General features: G+C 42.9%; 1 protein-coding gene across 4 annotated transcripts in view; it reads right to left on the bottom strand.

Annotated features, from left to right (window-relative positions):
• Nucleotides 1-20726, bottom strand: part of ttv (exostosin glycosyltransferase 1 ttv) — a 34084-nt gene that overhangs the window by 6560 nt on the left and 6798 nt on the right. The window lies entirely within an intron of this gene.

Here is a 20726-nt window from a genome sequence, read left to right as displayed (position 1 = left end):
TCGGCTCTAACTTTTGATGCGTTGATCGCAGCGTATTGGGACTGCGCCCAATCGATTTCTCTCGCAAAATTACGTCGGAATAGTGCCAAAGAGAATTTATTGCAGCACTTTTCAAAATCGCGTGAATTTTCGCCAAAAATGCAAAGGGGTTAGCCTTACTTTTTTCTTCATTTTTGGAGCCAAAAATTTTTGGTCTCGGATTCGATTTGTATGACCCTCTCCTGACTAACTGGACCACCAGGAACTCAGAAAACGCAGCGAAAAGAGCGTGGGATCAACAGGAGAGAAATTACGAAGGAAAAAGCACCCGCTGAAAAATGTCGAAAACACAGGTTCTCGTTTTTCGAATCTAACTTTTGATGCGTTGATCGCAGCGTATTGGGACTGCGCCCAATCGATTTCTCTCGCAAAATTACGTCGGAATAGTGCCAAAGAGAATTTATTGCAGCACTTTTCAAAATCGCGTGAATTTTCGCCAAAAATGCAAAGGGGTTAGCCTTACTTTTTTCTTCATTTTTGGAGCCGAAAATTTTTGGTCTCGGATTCGATTTGTATGACCCTCTCCTGACTAACTGGACCACGAGGAACTCAGAAAACGCAGCGAAAAGAGCGTGGGATCAACAGGAGAGAAATTACGAAGGAAAAAGCACCCGCTGAAAAATGTCGAAAACACAGGTTCTCGTTTTTCGAATCTAACTTTTGATGCTTTAATCGCAGCGTATTGGGACTGCGCCCAATCGATTTCTCTCGCAAAATTACGTCGGAATAGTGCCAGAAAGAAATTATTGCAGCACTTTTCAAAATCGCGTAAATTTTCGCCAAAAATGCAAAGGGGTTAGCCTTACTTTTTTCTTCATTTTTGGAGCCGAAAATTTTTGGTCTCCGATTCAATTTGTATGACCCTCTTCTGACTAATTGGACCACCAGGAACTCAGAAAACGCAGCGAAAAGAGCGTGGGATCAACAGGAGAAAAATTACGACGGAAAAAGCACCCGCTGAAAAATGTCGAAAACACAGGTTCTCGTTTTTCGGCTCTAACTTTTGATGCGTTGATCGCAGCGTATTGGGACTGCGCCCAATCGATTTCTCTCGCAAAATTACGTCGGAATAGTGCCAGAGAGAATTTATTGCAGCACTTTTCAAAATCGCGTGAATTTTCGCCAAAAATGCAAAGGGGTTAGCCTTACTTTTTTCTTCATTTTTGGGGCCGAAAATTTTTGGTCTCGGATTCGATTTGTATGACCCTCTCCTGACTAATTGGCCCACTGGGAACTCAGAAAACGCAGCGAGAAGAGCGTGGGATCGACAGGAGAGAAATTACGAAGAAAAAAGCGCCCGCTGAAAAATGTCGAAAACACAGGTTCTCGTTTTTCGGCTCTAACTTTTGATGCTTTGATCGCAGCGTATTGGGACTGCGTCCAATCGATTTCTCACGCAAAATTACGTCGGAATAGTGCCATAAGAAATTATTGCAGCACTTTTCAAAATCGCGTAAATTTTCGCCGAAAATGCAAAGGGGTTAGCCTTACTTTTTTCTTCATTTTTGGAGCCAAAAATTTTTGGTCTCCGATTCGAATTGTATGACCCTCTTCTGACTAATTGGACCACCAGGAACTCAGAAAACGCAGCGAAAAGAGCGTGGGATCAACAGGAGAGAAATTGCGAAGGAAAAAGCACCCGCTGAAAAATGTCAAAAACACAGGTTCTCGTTTTTTGGCTCTAACTTTTAATGCCTTGATCGCAGCGTATTGGGACTGCGCCCAATCGATTTCTCTCGCAAAATTACGTCGGAATAGTGCCAGAAAGAAATTATTGCAGCACTTTTCAAAATCGCGTAAATTTTCGCCAAAAATGCAAAGGGGTTAGCCTTACTTTTTTCTTCATTTTTGGAGCCAAAAATTTTTGGTCTCCGATTCGATTTGTATGACCCTCTCCTGACTAATTGGACCACCAGGAACTCAGAAAACGCAGCGAAAAGAGCGTGGGATCAACAGGAGAGAAATTACGAAGAAAAAAGCGCCCGCTGAAAAATGTCGAAAACACGGGTTCTCGTTTTTTGGCTCAAACTTTTGATGCGTTGATCGCAGCGTATTGGGACTGCGCACAATCGATTTCTCTCGCAAAATTACGTCGGAATAGTGCCAGAGAGAATTTATTGCAGCACTTTTCAAAATCGCGTAAATCTTCGCCAAAAATGCAAAGGGGTTAGCCTTACTTTTTACTTCGTTTTTGGAGCTGAAAATTTTTGGTCTCCGATTCGATTTGTATGACCCTCTCCTGACTAATTGGACCACCAGGAACTCAGAAAACGCAGCGAAAAGAGCGTGGGATCAACAGGAGAGAAATTACGAAAAAAAAAGCGCCCGCTGAAAAATGTCGAAAACACAGGTTCTCGTTTTTCGGCTCTAACTTTTGATGCTTTGATCGCAGCGTATTGGGACTGCGCACAATCGATTTCTCTCGCAAAATTACGTCGGAATAGCGCCGGAGAGAATTTATTGCAGCACTTTTCAAAATCGCGTAAATCTTCGCCAAAAATGCAAAGGGGTTAGCCTTACTTTTTTCTTCGTTTTTGGAGCTGAAAATTTTTGGTCTCGGATTCGATTTGTATGACCCTCTCCTGACTAATTGGACCACCGGGAACTCAGAAAACGCAGCGAAAAGAGCGTGGGATCAACAGGAGAGAAATTACGAAGGAAAATGCACCCGCTGAAAAATGTCGAAAACACAGGTTCTCGTTTTTTGGCTCTAACTTTTAATGCCTTGATCGCAGCGTATTGGGACTGCGCCCAATCGATTTCTCTCGCAAAATTACGTCGGAATAGTGCCAGAGAGAATTTATTGCAGCACTTTTCAAAATCGCGTGAATTTTCGCCAAAAATGCAAAGGGGTTAGCCTTACTTTTTTCTTCATTTTTGGAGCCGAAAATTTTTGGTCTCGGATTCGATTTAAATGACCCTCTCCTGACTAATTGGCCCACTAGGAACTCAAAAAACGCAGCGAAAAGAGCGTGGGATCAACAGAAGAGAAATTACTGAGGAAAAAGCACCCGCTGAAAAGTGTCGAAAACACAGGTTCTCGTTTTTCGGCTCTGACTTTTGATGCGTTGATCGCAGCGTATTGAGACTGCGCCCAATCGATTTCTCTCGCAAAATTACGTCGGAATGGGGCATAAAAGAATTTATTCCAGCGCTTTTCAAAATCGCGAAAATTTTCGCCAAAAATGCAAAGGGGTTAGCCTTACTTTTTCCTTCGTATTTGAAGCCGAAAATTTTTGGTCTCGGATTCGATTTGTATGACCCTCTCCTGACTAATTGGACCACTAGGAACTCAGAAAACGCAGCGAAAAGAGCGTGGGATCAACAGGAGAGAAATTACGAAGAAAAAAGGGCCCGCTGAAAAATGTCGAAAACACAGGTTCTCGGTTTTCGGCTCTAACTTTTAATGCTTTGATCGCAGCGTATTGGGACTGCGCCCAATCGATTTCTCTCGCAAAATTACGTCGGAATAGTGCCAGAAAGAAATTATTGCAGCACTTTTCAAAATCGCGTAAATTTTCGCCAAAAATGCAAAGGGGTTAGCCTTACTTTTTTCTTCATTTTTGGAGCCGAAAATTTTTGGTCTCGGATTCGATTTGTATGACCCTCTCCTGACTAATCGGACCACCAGGAACTCAGAAAACGCAGCGAAAAGAGCGTGGGATCAACAGGAGAGAAATTACGAAGAACAAAGCGCCCGCTGAAAAATGTCGAAAAAACAGGTGCTCGTTTTTTGGCTCAAACTTTTGATGCGTTGATCGCAGCGTATTGGGACTGCGCACAATCGATTTCTCTCGCAAAATTACGTCGGAATAGTGCCAGAAAGAAATTATTGCAGCACTTTTCAAAATCGCGTAAATTTTCGCCAAAAATGCAAAGGGGTTAACCTTACTTTTTTCTTCATTTTTGGAGCCGAAAATTTTTGGTCTCCGATTCGATTTGTATGACCCTTTCCTGACTAATTGGACCACCAGGAACTCAGAAAACGCAGCGAAAAGAGCGTGGGATCAACAGGAGAGAAATTACGAAGAAAAAAGGGCCCGCTGAAAAATGTCGAAAACACAGGTTCTCGTTTTTCGGCTCTAACTTTTGATGCGTTGATCGCAGCGTATTGAGACTGCGCCCAATCGATTTCTCTCGCAAAATTACGTCGGAATAGTGCCAGAAAGAAATTATTGCAGCACTTTTCAAAATCGCGTTAATTTTCGCCAAAAATGCAAAGGGGTTAGCCTTACTTTTTTCTTCATTTTTGGAGCCGAAAATTTTTGGTCTCGGATTCGATTTGTATGACCCTCTCCTGACTAATCGGACCACCAGGAACTCAGAAAACGCAGCGAAAAGAGCGTGGGATCAACAGGAGAGAAATTACGAAGAAAAAAGCGCCCGCTGAAAAATGTCGAAAACACAGGTTCTCGTTTTTCGGCTCTAACTTTTGATGCTTTGATCGCAGCGTATTGGGACTGCGCCCAATCGATTTCGCTCGCAAAATTACGTCGGAATAAGGCCAGGAAGAATTTATTGCAGCACTTTTCGAAATCGCGTAAATTTTCGCCACAAATGCAAAGGGGTTAGCCTTACTTTTTTCTTCATTTTTGGAGCCAAAAATTTTTGGTCTCCGATTCGATTTGTATGACCCTCTCCTGACTAATTGGACCACCAGGAACTCAGAAAACGCAGCGAAAAGAGCGTGGGATCAACAGGAGAGAAATTACGAAGAAAAAAGCGCCCGCTGAAAAATGTCGAAAACACGGGTTCTCGTTTTTTGGCTCAAACTTTTGATGCGTTGATCGCAGCGTATTGGGACTGCGCACAATCGATTTCTCTCGCAAAATTACGTCGGAATAGTGCCAGAGAGAATTTATTGCAGCACTTTTCAAAATCGCGTAAATCTTCGCCAAAAATGCAAAGGGGTTAGCCTTACTTTTTACTTCGTTTTTGGAGCTGAAAATTTTTGGTCTCCGATTCGATTTGTATGACCCTCTCCTGACTAATTGGACCACCAGGAACTCAGAAAACGCAGCGAAAAGAGCGTGGGATCAACAGGAGAGAAATTACGAAGAAAAAAGCGCCCGCTGAAAAATGTCGAAAACACAGGTTCTCGTTTTTCGGCTCTAACTTTTGATGCTTTGATCGCAGCGTATTGGGACTGCGCACAATCGATTTCTCTCGCAAAATTACGTCGGAATAGCGCCGGAGAGAATTTATTGCAGCACTTTTCAAAATCGCGTAAATCTTCGCCAAAAATGCAAAGGGGTTAGCCTTACTTTTTTCTTCGTTTTTGGAGCTGAAAATTTTTGGTCTCGGATTCGATTTGTATGACCCTCTCCTGACTAATTGGACCACCGGGAACTCAGAAAACGCAGCGAAAAGAGCGTGGGATCAACAGGAGAGAAATTACGAAGGAAAATGCACCCGCTGAAAAATGTCGAAAACACAGGTTCTCGTTTTTTGGCTCTAACTTTTAATGCCTTGATCGCAGCGTATTGGGACTGCGCCCAATCGATTTCTCTCGCAAAATTACGTCGGAATAGTGCCAGAGAGAATTTATTGCAGCACTTTTCAAAATCGCGTGAATTTTCGCCAAAAATGCAAAGGGGTTAGCCTTACTTTTTTCTTCATTTTTGGAGCCGAAAATTTTTGGTCTCGGATTCGATTTGTATGACCCTCACCTGACTAATTGGACCACCAGGAACTCAGAAAACGCAGAGGAAAGAGCGTGGGATCGACAGGAGAGAAATTACGAAGAAAAAAGGGCCCGCTAAAAAATGTCGAAAACACAGGTTCTCGTTTTTCGGCTCTCACTTTTGATGCTTTGATCGCAGCGTATTGTGACTGCGCCCAATCGATTTCTCTCGCAAAATTACGTCGGAATAGTGCCAGAGAGAATTTATTGCAGCACTTTTCAAAATCGCGTGGATTTTCGCCAAAAATGCAAAGGGGTTAGCCTTACTTTTTTCTTCATTTTTGGAGCCGAAAATTTTTGGTCTCCGATTCGATTTGTATGACCCTTTCCTGACTAATTGAACCACCAGGAACTCAGAAAACGCAGCGAAAAGAGCGTGGGATCAACAGGAGAGAAATTACGAAGAACAAAGCGCCCGCTGAAAAATGTCGAAAACACAGGTTCTCGTTTTTCGGCTCTAACTTTTGATGCGTTGATCGCAGCGTATTGAGACTGCGCCCAATCGATTTCTCTCGCAAAATTACGTCGGAGTAGTGCATGAAAGAATACATTTCAGCATTTTTCAGAATCGCGAAAATTTTCGCCAAAAATGCAAAGGGGTTAGCCTTCCTTTTTCTACATTTTTGGAGTCGAAAATTTATGGTCTCAGATTCGATTTAGATGACCCTTTGCTGACTGATTGGACCACCAGGAACTCAGAAAACACAGCAAAAAAAGCGTGGGATCAACAGGAGAGAAATTACGAAGCAAAAAGCACCTGCTGAAAAATGTCGAAAACACAGGTTCTCGTTTTTCGGCTCTAACTTTTGATGCGTTGATCGCAGCGTATTGGGACTGCGCCCAATCGATTTCTGTCGCAAAATTACGTCGGAATAGAGCCAGGAAGAATTTATTGCAGCACTTTTCGAAATCGCGTAAATTTTCGCCAAAAATGCAAAGGGGTTAGCCTTACTTTTTTCTTCATTTTTGGAGCCGAAAATTTTTGGTCTCGGATTCGATTTGTATGACCCTCACCTGACTAATTGGACCACCAGGAACTCAGAAAACGCAGAGGAAAGAGCGTGGGATCAACAGGAGAGAAATTACGAAGAAAAAAGGGCCCGCTGAAAAATGTCGAAAACACAGGTTCTCGTTTTTCGGCTCTCACTTTTGATGCTTTGATCGCAGCGTATTGGGACTGCGCACAATCGATTTCTCTCGCAAAATTACGTCGGAATAGTGCCAGAGAGAATTTATTGCAGCACTTTTCAAAATCGCGTAAATCTTCGCCAAAAATGCAAAGGGGTTAGCCTTACTTTTTTCTTCGTTTTTGGAGCTGAAAATTTTTGGTCTCGGATTCGATTTGTATGACCCTCTCCTGACTAATTGGACCACCGGGAACTCAGAAAACGCAGCGAAAAGAGCGTGGGATCAACAGGAGAGAAATTACGACGGAAAAAGCACCCGCTGAAAAATGTCGAAAACACAGGTTCTCGTTTTTCGGCTCTAACTTTTGATGCGTTGATCGCAGCGTATTGGGACTGCGCCCAATCGATTTCTGTCGCAAAATCACGTCGGAATAGAGCCAGGAAGAATTTATTGCAGCACTTTTCGAAATCGCGTAAATTTTCGCCAAAAATGCAAAGGGGTTAGCCTTACTTTTTTCTTCATTTTTGGAGCCGAAAATTTTTGGTCTCGGATTCGGTTTGTATGACCCTCTCCTGACCAATTGGCCCACTAGGAACTCAGAAAACGCAGCGAAAAGAGCGTGGGATCAACAGGAGAGAAATTACTAAGGAAAAAGCACCCGCTGAAAAGTGTCGAAAACACAGGTTCTCGTTTTTCGGCTCTAACTTTTGATGCGTTGATCGCAGCGTATTGGGACTGCGTCCAATCGATTTCTCACGCAAAATTACGTCGGAATAGTGCCATAAGAAATTGTTGCAGCACTTTTCAAAATCGCGTAAATTTTCGCCAAAAATGCAAAGGGGTTAGCCTTACTTTTTTCTTCATTTTTGGAGCCAAAAATTTTTGGTCTCCGATTCGATTTGTATGACCCTCTCCTGACTAATTGGACCACCAGGAACTCAGAAAACGCAGCGAAAAGAGCGTGGGATCAACAGGAGAGAAATTACGAAGAAAAAAGCGCCCGCTGAAAAATGTCGAAAACACGGGTTCTCGTTTTTTGGCTCAAACTTTTGATGCGTTGATCGCAGCGTATTGGGACTGCGCACAATCGATTTCTCTCGCAAAATTACGTCGGAATAGTGCCAGAGAGAATTTATTGCAGCACTTTTCAAAATCGCGTAAATCTTCGCCAAAAATGCAAAGGGGTTAGCCTTACTTTTTACTTCGTTTTTGGAGCTGAAAATTTTTGGTCTCCGATTCGATTTGTATGACCCTCTCCTGACTAATTGGACCACCAGGAACTCAGAAAACGCAGCGAAAAGAGCGTGGGATCAACAGGAGAGAAATTACGAAGAAAAAAGCGCCCGCTGAAAAATGTCGAAAACACAGGTTCTCGTTTTTCGGCTCTAACTTTTGATGCTTTGATCGCAGCGTATTGGGACTGCGCACAATCGATTTCTCTCGCAAAATTACGTCGGAATAGCGCCGGAGAGAATTTATTGCAGCACTTTTCAAAATCGCGTAAATCTTCGCCAAAAATGCAAAGGGGTTAGCCTTACTTTTTTCTTCATTTTTGGAGCCGAAAATTTTTGGTCTCGGATTCGATTTGTATGACCCTCTCCTGACTAATCGGACCACCAGGAACTCAGAAAACGCAGCGAAAAGAGCGTGGGATCAACAGGAGAGAAATTACGAAGAAAAAAGCGCCCGCTGAAAAATGTCGAAAACACAGGTTCTCGTTTTTCGGCTCTAACTTTTGATGCTTTGATCGCAGCGTATTGGGACTGCGCCCAATCGATTTCGCTCGCAAAATTACGTCGGAATAAGGCCAGGAAGAATTTATTGCAGCACTTTTCGAAATCGCGTAAATTTTCGCCACAAATGCAAAGGGGTTAGCCTTACTTTTTTCTTCATTTTTGGAGCCAAAAATTTTTGGTCTCCGATTCGATTTGTATGACCCTCTCCTGACTAATTGGACCACCAGGAACTCAGAAAACGCAGCGAAAAGAGCGTGGGATCAACAGGAGAGAAATTACGAAGAAAAAAGCGCCCGCTGAAAAATGTCGGAAACACGGGTTCTCGTTTTTTGGCTCAAACTTTTGATGCGTTGATCGCAGCGTATTGGGACTGCGCACAATCGATTTCTCTCGCAAAATTACGTCGGAATAGTGCCAGAGAGAATTTATTGCAGCACTTTTCAAAATCGCGTAAATCTTCGCCAAAAATGCAAAGGGGTTAGCCTTACTTTTTACTTCGTTTTTGGAGCTGAAAATTTTTGGTCTCCGATTCGATTTGTATGACCCTCTCCTGACTAATTGGACCACCAGGAACTCAGAAAACGCAGCGAAAAGAACGTGGGATCAACAGGAGAGAAATTACGAAGAAAAAAGCGCCCGCTGAAAAATGTCGAAAACACAGGTTCTCGTTTTTCGGCTCTAACTTTTGATGCTTTGATCGCAGCGTATTGGGACTGCGCACAATCGATTTCTCTCGCAAAATTACGTCGGAATAGCGCCGGAGAGAATTTATTGCAGCACTTTTCAAAATCGCGTAAATCTTCGCCAAAAATGCAAAGGGGTTAGCCTTACTTTTTTCTTCGTTTTTGGAGCTGAAAATTTTTGGTCTCGGATTCGATTTGTATGACCCTCTCCTGACTAATTGGACCACCGGGAACTCAGAAAACGCAGCGAAAAGAGCGTGGGATCAACAGGAGAGAAATTACGAAGGAAAATGCACCCGCTGAAAAATGTCGAAAACACAGGTTCTCGTTTTTTGGCTCTAACTTTTAATGCCTTGATCGCAGCGTATTGGGACTGCGCCCAATCGATTTCTCTCGCAAAATTACGTCGGAATAGTGCCAGAGAGAATTTATTGCAGCACTTTTCAAAATCGCGTGAATTTTCGCCAAAAATGCAAAGGGGTTAGCCTTACTTTTTTCTTCATTTTTGGAGCCGAAAATTTTTGGTCTCGGATTCGATTTGTATGACCCTCTCCTGACTAATTGGCCCACTAGGAACTCAAAAAACGCAGCGAAAAGAGCGTGGGATCAACAGAAGAGAAATTACTGAGGAAAGAGCACCCGCTGAAAAGTGTCGAAAACACAGGTTCTCGTTTTTCGGCTCTGACTTTTGATGCGTTGATCGCAGCGTATTGGGACTGCGCCCAATCGATTTCTCTCGCAAAATTACGTCGGAATGGGGCATAAAAGAATTTATTCCAGCGCTTTTCAAAATCGCGAAAATTTTCGCCAAAAATGCAAAGGGGTTAGCCTTACTTTTTCCTTCGTATTTGAAGCCGAAAATTTTTGGTCTCGGATTCGATTTGTATGACCCTCTCCTGACTAATTGGACCACTAGGAACTCAGAAAACGCAGCGAAAAGAGCGTGGGATCAACAGGAGAGAAATTACGAAGAAAAAAGGGCCCGCTGAAAAATGTCGAAAACACAGGTTCTCGGTTTTCGGCTCTAACTTTTAATGCTTTGATCGCAGCGTATTGGGACTGCGCCCAATCGATTTCTCTCGCAAAATTACGTCGGAATAGTGCCAGAAAGAAATTATTGCAGCACTTTTCAAAATCGCGTAAATTTTCGCCAAAAATGCAAAGGGGTTAGCCTTACTTTTTTCTTCATTTTTGGAGCCGAAAATTTTTGGTCTCGGATTCGATTTGTATGACCCTCTCCTGACTAATCGGACCACCAGGAACTCAGAAAACGCAGCGAAAAGAGCGTGGGATCAACAGGAGAGAAATTACGAAGAACAAAGCGCCCGCTGAAAAATGTCGAAAACACAGGTGCTCGTTTTTTGGCTCAAACTTTTGATGCGTTGATCGCAGCGTATTGGGACTGCGCACAATCGATTTCTCTCGCAAAATTACGTCGGAATAGTGCCAGAAAGAAATTATTGCAGCACTTTTCAAAATCGCGTAAATTTTCGCCAAAAATGCAAAGGGGTTAGCCTTACTTTTTTCTTCATTTTTGGAGCCGAAAATTTTTGGTCTCGGATTCGATTTGTATGACCCTCTCCTGACTAATCGGACCACCAGGAACTCAGAAAACGCAGCGAAAAGAGCGTGGGATCAACAGGAGAGAAATTACGAAGAAAAAAGCGCCCGCTGAAAAATGTCGAAAACACAGGTTCTCGTTTTTCGGCTCTAACTTTTGATGCTTTGATCGCAGCGTATTGGGACTGCGCCCAATCGATTTCGCTCGCAAAATTACGTCGGAATAAGGCCAGGAAGAATTTATTGCAGCACTTTTCGAAATCGCGTAAATTTTCGCCACAAATGCAAAGGGGTTAGCCTTACTTTTTTCTTCATTTTTGGAGCCAAAAATTTTTGGTCTCCGATTCGATTTGTATGACCCTCTCCTGACTAATTGGACCACCAGGAACTCAGAAAACGCAGCGAAAAGAGCGTGGGATCAACAGGAGAGAAATTACGAAGAAAAAAGCGCCCGCTGAAAAATGTCGAAAACACGGGTTCTCGTTTTTTGGCTCAAACTTTTGATGCGTTGATCGCAGCGTATTGGGACTGCGCACAATCGATTTCTCTCGCAAAATTACGTCGGAATAGTGCCAGAGAGAATTTATTGCAGCACTTTTCAAAATCGCGTAAATCTTCGCCAAAAATGCAAAGGGGTTAGCCTTACTTTTTACTTCGTTTTTGGAGCTGAAAATTTTTGGTCTCCGATTCGATTTGTATGACCCTCTCCTGACTAATTGGACCACCAGGAACTCAGAAAACGCAGCGAAAAGAGCGTGGGATCAACAGGAGAGAAATTACGAAGAAAAAAGCGCCCGCTGAAAAATGTCGAAAACACAGGTTCTCGTTTTTCGGCTCTAACTTTTGATGCTTTGATCGCAGCGTATTGGGACTGCGCACAATCGATTTCTCTCGCAAAATTACGTCGGAATAGCGCCGGAGAGAATTTATTGCAGCACTTTTCAAAATCGCGTAAATCTTCGCCAAAAATGCAAAGGGGTTAGCCTTACTTTTTTCTTCGTTTTTGGAGCTGAAAATTTTTGGTCTCGGATTCGATTTGTATGACCCTCTCCTGACTAATTGGACCACCGGGAACTCAGAAAACGCAGCGAAAAGAGCGTGGGATCAACAGGAGAGAAATTACGAAGGAAAATGCACCCGCTGAAAAATGTCGAAAACACAGGTTCTCGTTTTTTGGCTCTAACTTTTAATGCCTTGATCGCAGCGTATTGGGACTGCGCCCAATCGATTTCTCTCGCAAAATTACGTCGGAATAGTGCCAGAGAGAATTTATTGCAGCACTTTTCAAAATCGCGTGAATTTTCGCCAAAAATGCAAAGGGGTTAGCCTTACTTTTTTCTTCATTTTTGGAGCCGAAAATTTTTGGTCTCGGATTCGATTTGTATGACCCTCTCCTGACTAATTGGCCCACTAGGAACTCAAAAAACGCAGCGAAAAGAGCGTGGGATCAACAGAAGAGAAATTACTGAGGAAAAAGCACCCGCTGAAAAGTGTCGAAAACACAGGTTCTCGTTTTTCGGCTCTAACTTTTGATGCGTTGATCGCAGCGTATTGGGACTGCGCCCAATCGATTTCTCCCGCAAAATTACGTCGGAATAGTGCCAGAGAGAATTTATTGCAGCACTTTTCAAAATCGCGTGAATTTTCGCCAAAAATGCAAAGGGGTTAGCCTTACTTTTTTCTTCATTTTTGGAGCCGAAAATTTTTGGTCTCGGATTCGATTTGTATGACCCTCACCTGACTAATTGGACCACCAGGAACTCAGAAAACGCAGAGGAAAGAGCGTGGGATCGACAGGAGAGAAATTACGAAGAAAAAAGGGCCCGCTGAAAAATGTCGAAAACACAGGTTCTCGTTTTTCGGCTCTCACTTTTGATGCTTTGATCGCAGCGTATTGTGACTGCGCCCAATCGATTTCTCTCGCAAAATTACGTCGGAATAGTGCCAGAAAGAAATTATTGCAGCACTTTTCAAAATCGCGTAAATTTTCGCCAAAAATGCAAAGGGGTTAGCCTTACTTTTTTCTTCATTTTTGGAGCCGAAAATTTTTGGTCTCCGATTCGATTTGTATGACCCTCTCCTGACTAATTGAACCACCAGGAACTCAGAAAACGCAGCGGAAAGAGCGTGGGATCAACAGGAGAGAAATTACGAAGAACAAAGCGCCCGCTGAAAAATGTCGAAAACACAGGTTCTCGTTTTTCGGCTCTAACTTTTGATGCTTTGATCGCAGCGTATTGGGACTGCGCACAATCGATTTCTCTCGCAAAATTACGTCGGAATAGTGCCAGAGAGAATTTATTGCAGCACTTTTCAAAATCGCGTAAATCTTCGCCAAAAATGCAAAGGGGTTAGCCTTACTTTTTTCTTCGTTTTTGGAGCTGAAAATTTTTGGTCTCGGATTCGATTTGTATGACCCTCTCCTGACTAATTGGACCACCGGGAACTCAGAAAACGCAGCGAAAAGAGCGTGGGATCAACAGGAGAGAAATTACGACGGAAAAAGCACCCGCTGAAAAATGTCGAAAACACAGGTTCTCGTTTTTCGGCTCTAACTTTTGATGCGTTGATCGCAGCGTATTGGGACTGCGCCCAATCGATTTCTGTCGCAAAATCACGTCGGAATAGAGCCAGGAAGAATTTATTGCAGCACTTTTCGAAATCGCGTAAATTTTCGCCAAAAATGCAAAGGGGTTAGCCTTACTTTTTTCTTCATTTTTGGAGCCGAAAATTTTTGGTCTCGGATTCGGTTTGTATGACCCTCTCCTGACCAATTGGCCCACTAGGAACTCAGAAAACGCAGCGAAAAGAGCGTGGGATCAACAGGAGAGAAATTACTAAGGAAAAAGCACCCGCTGAAAAGTGTCGAAAACACAGGTTCTCGTTTTTCGGCTCTAACTTTTGATGCGTTGATCGCAGCGTATTGGGACTGCGTCCAATCGATTTCTCACGCAAAATTACGTCGGAATAGTGCCATAAGAAATTGTTGCAGCACTTTTCAAAATCGCGTAAATTTTCGCCAAAAATGCAAAGGGGTTAGCCTTACTTTTTTTTTCATTTTTGGAGCCAAAAATTTTTGGTCTCCGATTCGATTTGTATGACCCTCTTCTGACTAATTGGACCACCAGGAACTCAGAAAACGCAGCGAAAAGAGCGTGGGATCAACAGGAGAGAAATTGCGAAGGAAAAAGCACCCGCTGAAAAATGTCAAAAACACAGGTTCTCGTTTTTTGGCTTTAACTTTTAATGCCTTGATCGCAGCGTATTGGGACTGCGTCCAATCGATTTCTCTCGCAAAATTACGTCGGAATAGTGCCAGAAAAAAATTATTGCAGCACTTTTCAAAATCGCGTAAATTTTCGCCAAAAATGCAAAGGGGTTAGCGTTACTTTTTTCTTCATTTTTAGAGCCAAAAATTTTTGGTCTCCGATTCGATTTGTATGACCCTCTTCTGACTAATTGGACCACCAGGAACTCAGAAAACGCAGCGAAAAGAGCGTGGGATCAACAGAAGAGAAATTACGACGGAAAAAGCACCCGCTGAAAAATGTCGAAAACACAGGTTCTCGTTTTTCGGCTCTAACTTTTGATGCGTTGATCGCAGCGTATTGGGACTGCGCACAATCGATTTCTCTCGCAAAATTACGTCGGAATAGTGCCAGAGAGAATATATTGCAGCACTTTTCAAAATCGCGTAAATCTTCGCCAAAAATGCAAAGGGGTTAGCCTTACTTTTTTCTTCGTTTTTGGAGCTGAAAATTTTTGGTCTCGGATTCGATTTGTATGACCCTCTCCTGACTAATTGGCCCACTAGGAACTCAAAAAACGCAGCGAAAAGAGCGTGGGATCAACAGAAGAGAAATTACTAAGGAAAAAGCACCCGCTGAAAAGTGTCGAAAACACAGGTTCTCGTTTTTCGGCTCTGACTTTTGATGCGTTGATCGCAGCGTATTGGGACTGCGCCCAATCGATTTCTCTCGCAAAATTACGTCGGAATGGGGCATGAAAGAATTTATTCCAGCACTTTTCAAAATCGCGAAAATTTTCGCCAAAAATGCAAAGGGGTTAGCCTTACTTTTTCCTTCGTATTTGAAGCCGAAAATTTTTGGTCTCGGATTCGATTTGTATGACCCTCTCCTGACTAATTGGACCACTAGGAACTCAGAAAACGCAGCGAAAAAAGCGTGGGATCAACAGGAGAGAAATTGCGAAGGAAAAAGCACCCGCTGAAAAGTGTCGAAAACACAGGTTCTCGTTTTTCGGCTCTAACTTTTGATGCGTTGATCGCAGCGTATTGGGACTGCGCCCAATCGATTTCTCTCGCAAAATTACGTCGAAATGGTGCCAGAGAGAATTTATTGCAGCACTTTTCAAAATCGCGTGAATTTTCGCCAAAAATGCAAAGGGGTTAGCCTTACTTTTCTCTTCATTTTTGGAGCCAAAAATTTTTGGTCTCGGATTCGATTTGTATGACCCTCACCTGACTAATTGGACCACCAGGAACTCAGAAAACGCAGAGGAAAGAGCGTGGGATCAACAGGAGAGAAATTACGAAGGAAAAAGCACCCGCTGAAAAATGTCGAAAACACAGGTTCTCGTTTTTCTGCTCTAACTTTTGATGCGTTGATCGCAGCGTATTGGGACTGCGTCCAATCGATTTCTCACGCAAAATTACGTCGGAATAGTGCCATAAGAAATTATTGCAGCACTTTTCAAAATCGCGTAAATTTTCGCCAAAAATGCAAAGGGGTTAGCCTTACTTTTTTCTTCATTTTTGGAGCCGAAAATTTTTGGTCTCGGATTCGATTTGTATGACCCTCTCCTGACTAATCGGACCACCAGGAACTCAGAAAACGCAGAGGAAAGAGCGTGGGATCAACAGGAGAGAAATTACGAAGGAAAAAGCACCCGCTGAAAAATGTCGAAAACACAGGTTCTCGTTTTTCTGCTCTAACTTTTGATGCGTTGATCGCAGCGTATTGGGACTGCGTCCAATCGATTTCTCACGCAAAATTACGTCGGAATAGTGCCATAAGAAATTATTGCAGCACTTTTCAAAATCGCGTAAATTTTCGCCAAAAATGCAAAGGGGTTAGCCTTACTTTTTTCTTCATTTTTGGAGCCGAAAATTTTTGGTCTCGGATTCGATTTGTATGACTCTCTCCTGACTAATTGGACCACCAGGAACTCAGAAAACGCAGCGAAAAGAGCGTGGGATCAACAGGAGAGAAATTACGAAGAAAAAAGCGCCCGCTGAAAAATGTCGAAAACACAGGTTCTCGTTTTTCGGCTCTAACTTTTGATGCTTTGATCGCAGCGTATTGGGACTGCGTCCAATCGATTTCTCACGCAAAATTACGTCGGAATAGTGCCATAAGAAATTATTGCAGCACTTTTCAAAATCGCGTAAATTTTCGCCAAAAATGCAAAGGGGTTAGCCTTACTTTTTTCTTCATTTTTGGAGCCGAAAATTTTTGGTCTCGGATTCGATTTGTATGACCCTCTCCTGACTAATTGGACCACCAGGAACTCAGAAAACGCAGCGAAAAGAGCGTGGGATCAACAGGAGAGAAATTACGAAGAAAAAAGCGCCCGCTGAAAAATGTCGAAAACACAGGTTCTCGTTTTTTGGCTCAAACTTTTGATGCGTTGATCGCAGCGTATTGGGACTGCGCACAATCGATTTCTCTCGCAAAATTACGTCGGAATAGTGCCAGAGAGAATTTATTGCAGCACTTTTCAAAATCGCGTAAATCTTCGCCAAAAATGCAAAGGGGTTAGCCTTACTTTTTTCTTCGTTTTTGGAGCTGAAAATTTTTGGTCTCGGATTCGATTTGTATGACCCTCTCCTGACTAATTGGACCACCGGGAACTCAGAAAACGCAGCGAAAAGAGCGTGGGATCAACAGGAGAGAAATTACGAAGGAAAAAGCACCCGCTGAAAAATGTCGAAAACACAGGTTCTCGTTTTTTGGCTCTAACTTTTAATGCCTTGATCGCAGCGTATTGGGACTGCGCCCAATCGATTTCTTTCGCAAAATTACGTCGGAATAGTGCCAGAAAGAAATTATTGCAGCACTTTTCAAAATCGCGTAAATTTTCGCCAAAAATGCAAAGGGGTTAGCGTTACTTTTTTCTTCATTTTTGGAGCCGAAAATTCTTGGTCTCCGATTCGATTTGTATGACCCCCTCCTGACCAATTGGACCACCAGGAACTCAGAAAACGCAGCGAAAAGAGCGTGGGATCAACAGGAGAGAAATTACGAAGAAAAAAGCGCCCGCTGAAAAATGTCGAAAACACAGGTTCTCGTTTTTCGGCTTTAACTTTTGATGCTTTGATCGCAGCGTATTGGGACTGCGTCCAATCGATTTCTCACGCAAAATTACGTCGGAATAGTGCCATAAGAAATTATTGCAGCACTTTTCAAAATCGCGTAAATTTTCGCCAAAAATGCAAAGGGGTTAGCCTTACTTTTTTCTTCATTTTTGGAGCCGAAAATTTTTGGTCTCGGATTCGATTTGTATGACTCTCTCCTGACTAATTGGACCACCAGGAACTCAGAAAACGCAGCGAAAAGAGCGTGGGATCAACAGGAGAGAAATTACGAAGAAAAAAGCGCCCGCTGAAAAATGTCGAAAACACAGGTTCTCGTTTTTCGGCTCTAACTTTTGATGCTTTGATCGCAGCGTATTGGGACTGCGTCCAATCGATTTCTCACGCAAAATTACGTCGGAATAGTGCCATAAGAAATTATTGCAGCACTTTTCAAAATCGCGTAAATTTTCGCCAAAAATGCAAAGGGGTTAGCCTTACTTTTTTCTTCATTTTTGGAGCCGAAAATTTTTGGTCTCGGATTCGATTTGTATGACCCTCTCCTGACTAATTGGACCACCAGGAACTCAGAAAACGCAGCGAAAAGAGCGTGGGATCAACAGGAGAGAAATTACGAAGAAAAAAGCGCCCGCTGAAAAATGTCGAAAACACAGGTTCTCGTTTTTTGGCTCAAACTTTTGATGCGTTGATCGCAGCGTATTGGGACTGCGCACAATCGATTTCTCTCGCAAAATTACGTCGGAATAGTGCCAGAGAGAATTTATTGCAGCACTTTTCAAAATCGCGTAAATCTTCGCCAAAAATGCAAAGGGGTTAGCCTTACTTTTTTCTTCGTTTTTGGAGCTGAAAATTTTTGGTCTCGGATTCGATTTGTATGACCCTCTCCTGACTAATTGGACCACCGGGAACTCAGAAAACGCAGCGAAAAGAGCGTGGGATCAACAGGAGAGAAATTACGAAGGAAAAAGCACCCGCTGAAAAATGTCGAAAACACAGGTTCTCGTTTTTTGGCTCTAACTTTTAATGCCTTGATCGCAGCGTATTGGGACTGCGCCCAATCGATTTCTTTCGCAAAATTACGTCGGAATAGTGCCAGAAAGAAATTATTGCAGCACTTTTCAAAATCGCGTAAATTTTCGCCAAAAATGCAAAGGGGTTAGCGTTACTTTTTTCTTCATTTTTGGAGCCGAAAATTCTTGGTCTCCGATTCGATTTGTATGACCCCCTCCTGACCAATTGGACCACCAGGAACTCAGAAAACGCAGCGAAAAGAGCGTGGGATCAACAGGAGAGAAATTACGAAGAAAAAAGCGCCCGCTGAAAAATGTCGAAAACACAGGTTCTCGTTTTTCGGCTTTAACTTTTGATGCTTTGATCGCAGCGTATTGGGACTGCGTCCAATCGATTTCTCACGCAAAATTACGTCGGAATAGTGCCATAAGAAATTATTGCAGCACTTTTCAAAATCGCGTAAATTTTCGCCAAAAATGCAAAGGGGTTAGCCTTACTTTTTTCTTTGTTTCTGGAGCTGAAAATTTTTGGACTCGGATTCGATTTGCATGACCCCCTCCTGACTAATCGGACCACCGGGAACTCAGAAAACGCAGCGAAAAGAGCGTGGGATCAACAGGAGAGAAATTACGAAGGAAAAAGCACCCGCTGAAAAATGTCGAAAACATAGGTTCTCGTTTTTCGGCTCTAACTTTTGATGCGTTGATCGCAGCGTATTGGGACTGCGTCCAATCGATTTCCCTCGCATAATTACGTCGGAATAGTGCCAGAAAAGAATTTTTCGCAGCACTTTTCAAAATCGCGTAAATTTTCGCCAAAAATGCAAAGGGGTTAGCCTTACTTTTTTCTTCATTTTTGGAGCCGAAAATTTTTGGTCTCGGATTCGATTTGTATGACCCTCTCCTGACTAATTGGACCACCAGGAACTCAGAAAACGCAGCGAAAAGAGCGTGGGATCAACAGGAGAGAAATTACGAAGAAAAAAGCGCCCGCTGAAAAATGTCGAAAACACAGGTTCTCGTTTTTTGGCTCAAACTTTTGATGCGTTGATCGCAGCGTATTGGGACTGCGCACAATCGATTTCTCTCGCAAAATTACGTCGGAATAGTGCCAGAGAGAATTTATTGCAGCACTTTTCAAAATCGCGTAAATCTTCGCCAAAAATGCAAAGGGGTTAGCCTTACTTTTTTCTTCGTTTTTGGAGCTGAAAATTTTTGGTCTCGGATTCGATTTGTATGACCCTCTCCTGACTAATTGGACCACCGGGAACTCAGAAAACGCAGCGAAAAGAGCGTGGGATCAACAGGAGAGAAATTACGAAGGAAAAAGCACCCGCTGAAAAATGTCGAAAACACAGGTTCTCGTTTTTTGGCTCTAACTTTTAATGCCTTGATCGCAGCGTATTGGGACTGCGCCCAATCGATTTCTTTCGCAAAATTACGTCGGAATAGTGCCAGAAAGAAATTATTGCAGCACTTTTCAAAATCGCGTAAATTTTCGCCAAAAATGCAAAGGGGTTAGCGTTACTTTTTTCTTCATTTTTGGAGCCGAAAATTCTTGGTCTCCGATTCGATTTGTATGACCCCCTCCTGACCAATTGGACCACCAGGAACTCAGAAAACGCAGCGAAAAGAGCGTGGGATCAACAGGAGAGAAATTACGAAGAAAAAAGCGCCCGCTGAAAAATGTCGAAAACACAGGTTCTCGTTTTTCGGCTTTAACTTTTGATGCTTTGATCGCAGCGTATTGGGACTGCGTCCAATCGATTTCTCACGCAAAATTACGTCGGAATAGTGCCATAAGAAATTATTGCAGCACTTTTCAAAATCGCGTAAATTTTCGCCAAAAATGCAAAGGGGTTAGCCTTACTTTTTTCTTCATTTTTGGAGCCGAAAATTTTTGGTCTCGGATTCGATTTGTATGACTCTCTCCTGACTAATTGGACCACCAGGAACTCAGAAAACGCAGCGAAAAGAGCGTGGGATCAACAGGAGAGAAATTACGAAGAAAAAAGCGCCCGCTGAAAAATGTCGAAAACACAGGTTCTCGTTTTTCGGCTCTAACTTTTGATGCTTTGATCGCAGCGTATTGGGACTGCGTCCAATCGATTTCTCACGCAAAATTACGTCGGAATAGTGCCATAAGAAATTATTGCAGCACTTTTCAAAATCGCGTAAATTTTCGCCAAAAATGCAAAGGGGTTAGCCTTACTTTTTTCTTCATTTTTGGAGCCGAAAATTTTTGGTCTCGGATTCGATTTGTATGACCCTCTCCTGACTAATTGGACCACCAGGAACTCAGAAAACGCAGCGAAAAGAGCGTGGGATCAACAGGAGAGAAATTACGAAGAAAAAAGCGCCCGCTGAAAAATGTCGAAAACACAGGTTCTCGTTTTTTGGCTCAAACTTTTGATGCGTTGATCGCAGCGTATTGGGACTGCGCACAATCGATTTCTCTCGCAAAATTACGTCGGAATAGTGCCAGAGAGAATTTATTGCAGCACTTTTCAAAATCGCGTAAATCTTCGCCAAAAATGCAAAGGGGTTAGCCTT

The sequence above is a fragment of the Neodiprion pinetum genome, chromosome 3, assembly GCF_021155775.2.
Source record: "Neodiprion pinetum isolate iyNeoPine1 chromosome 3, iyNeoPine1.2, whole genome shotgun sequence".
Classification (NCBI taxonomy): domain Eukaryota; kingdom Metazoa; phylum Arthropoda; class Insecta; order Hymenoptera; family Diprionidae; genus Neodiprion; species Neodiprion pinetum.
The sequence above is the reverse complement of the archived record's forward strand: the minus strand, read 5'-3'. Positions and strand labels throughout refer to the sequence as shown.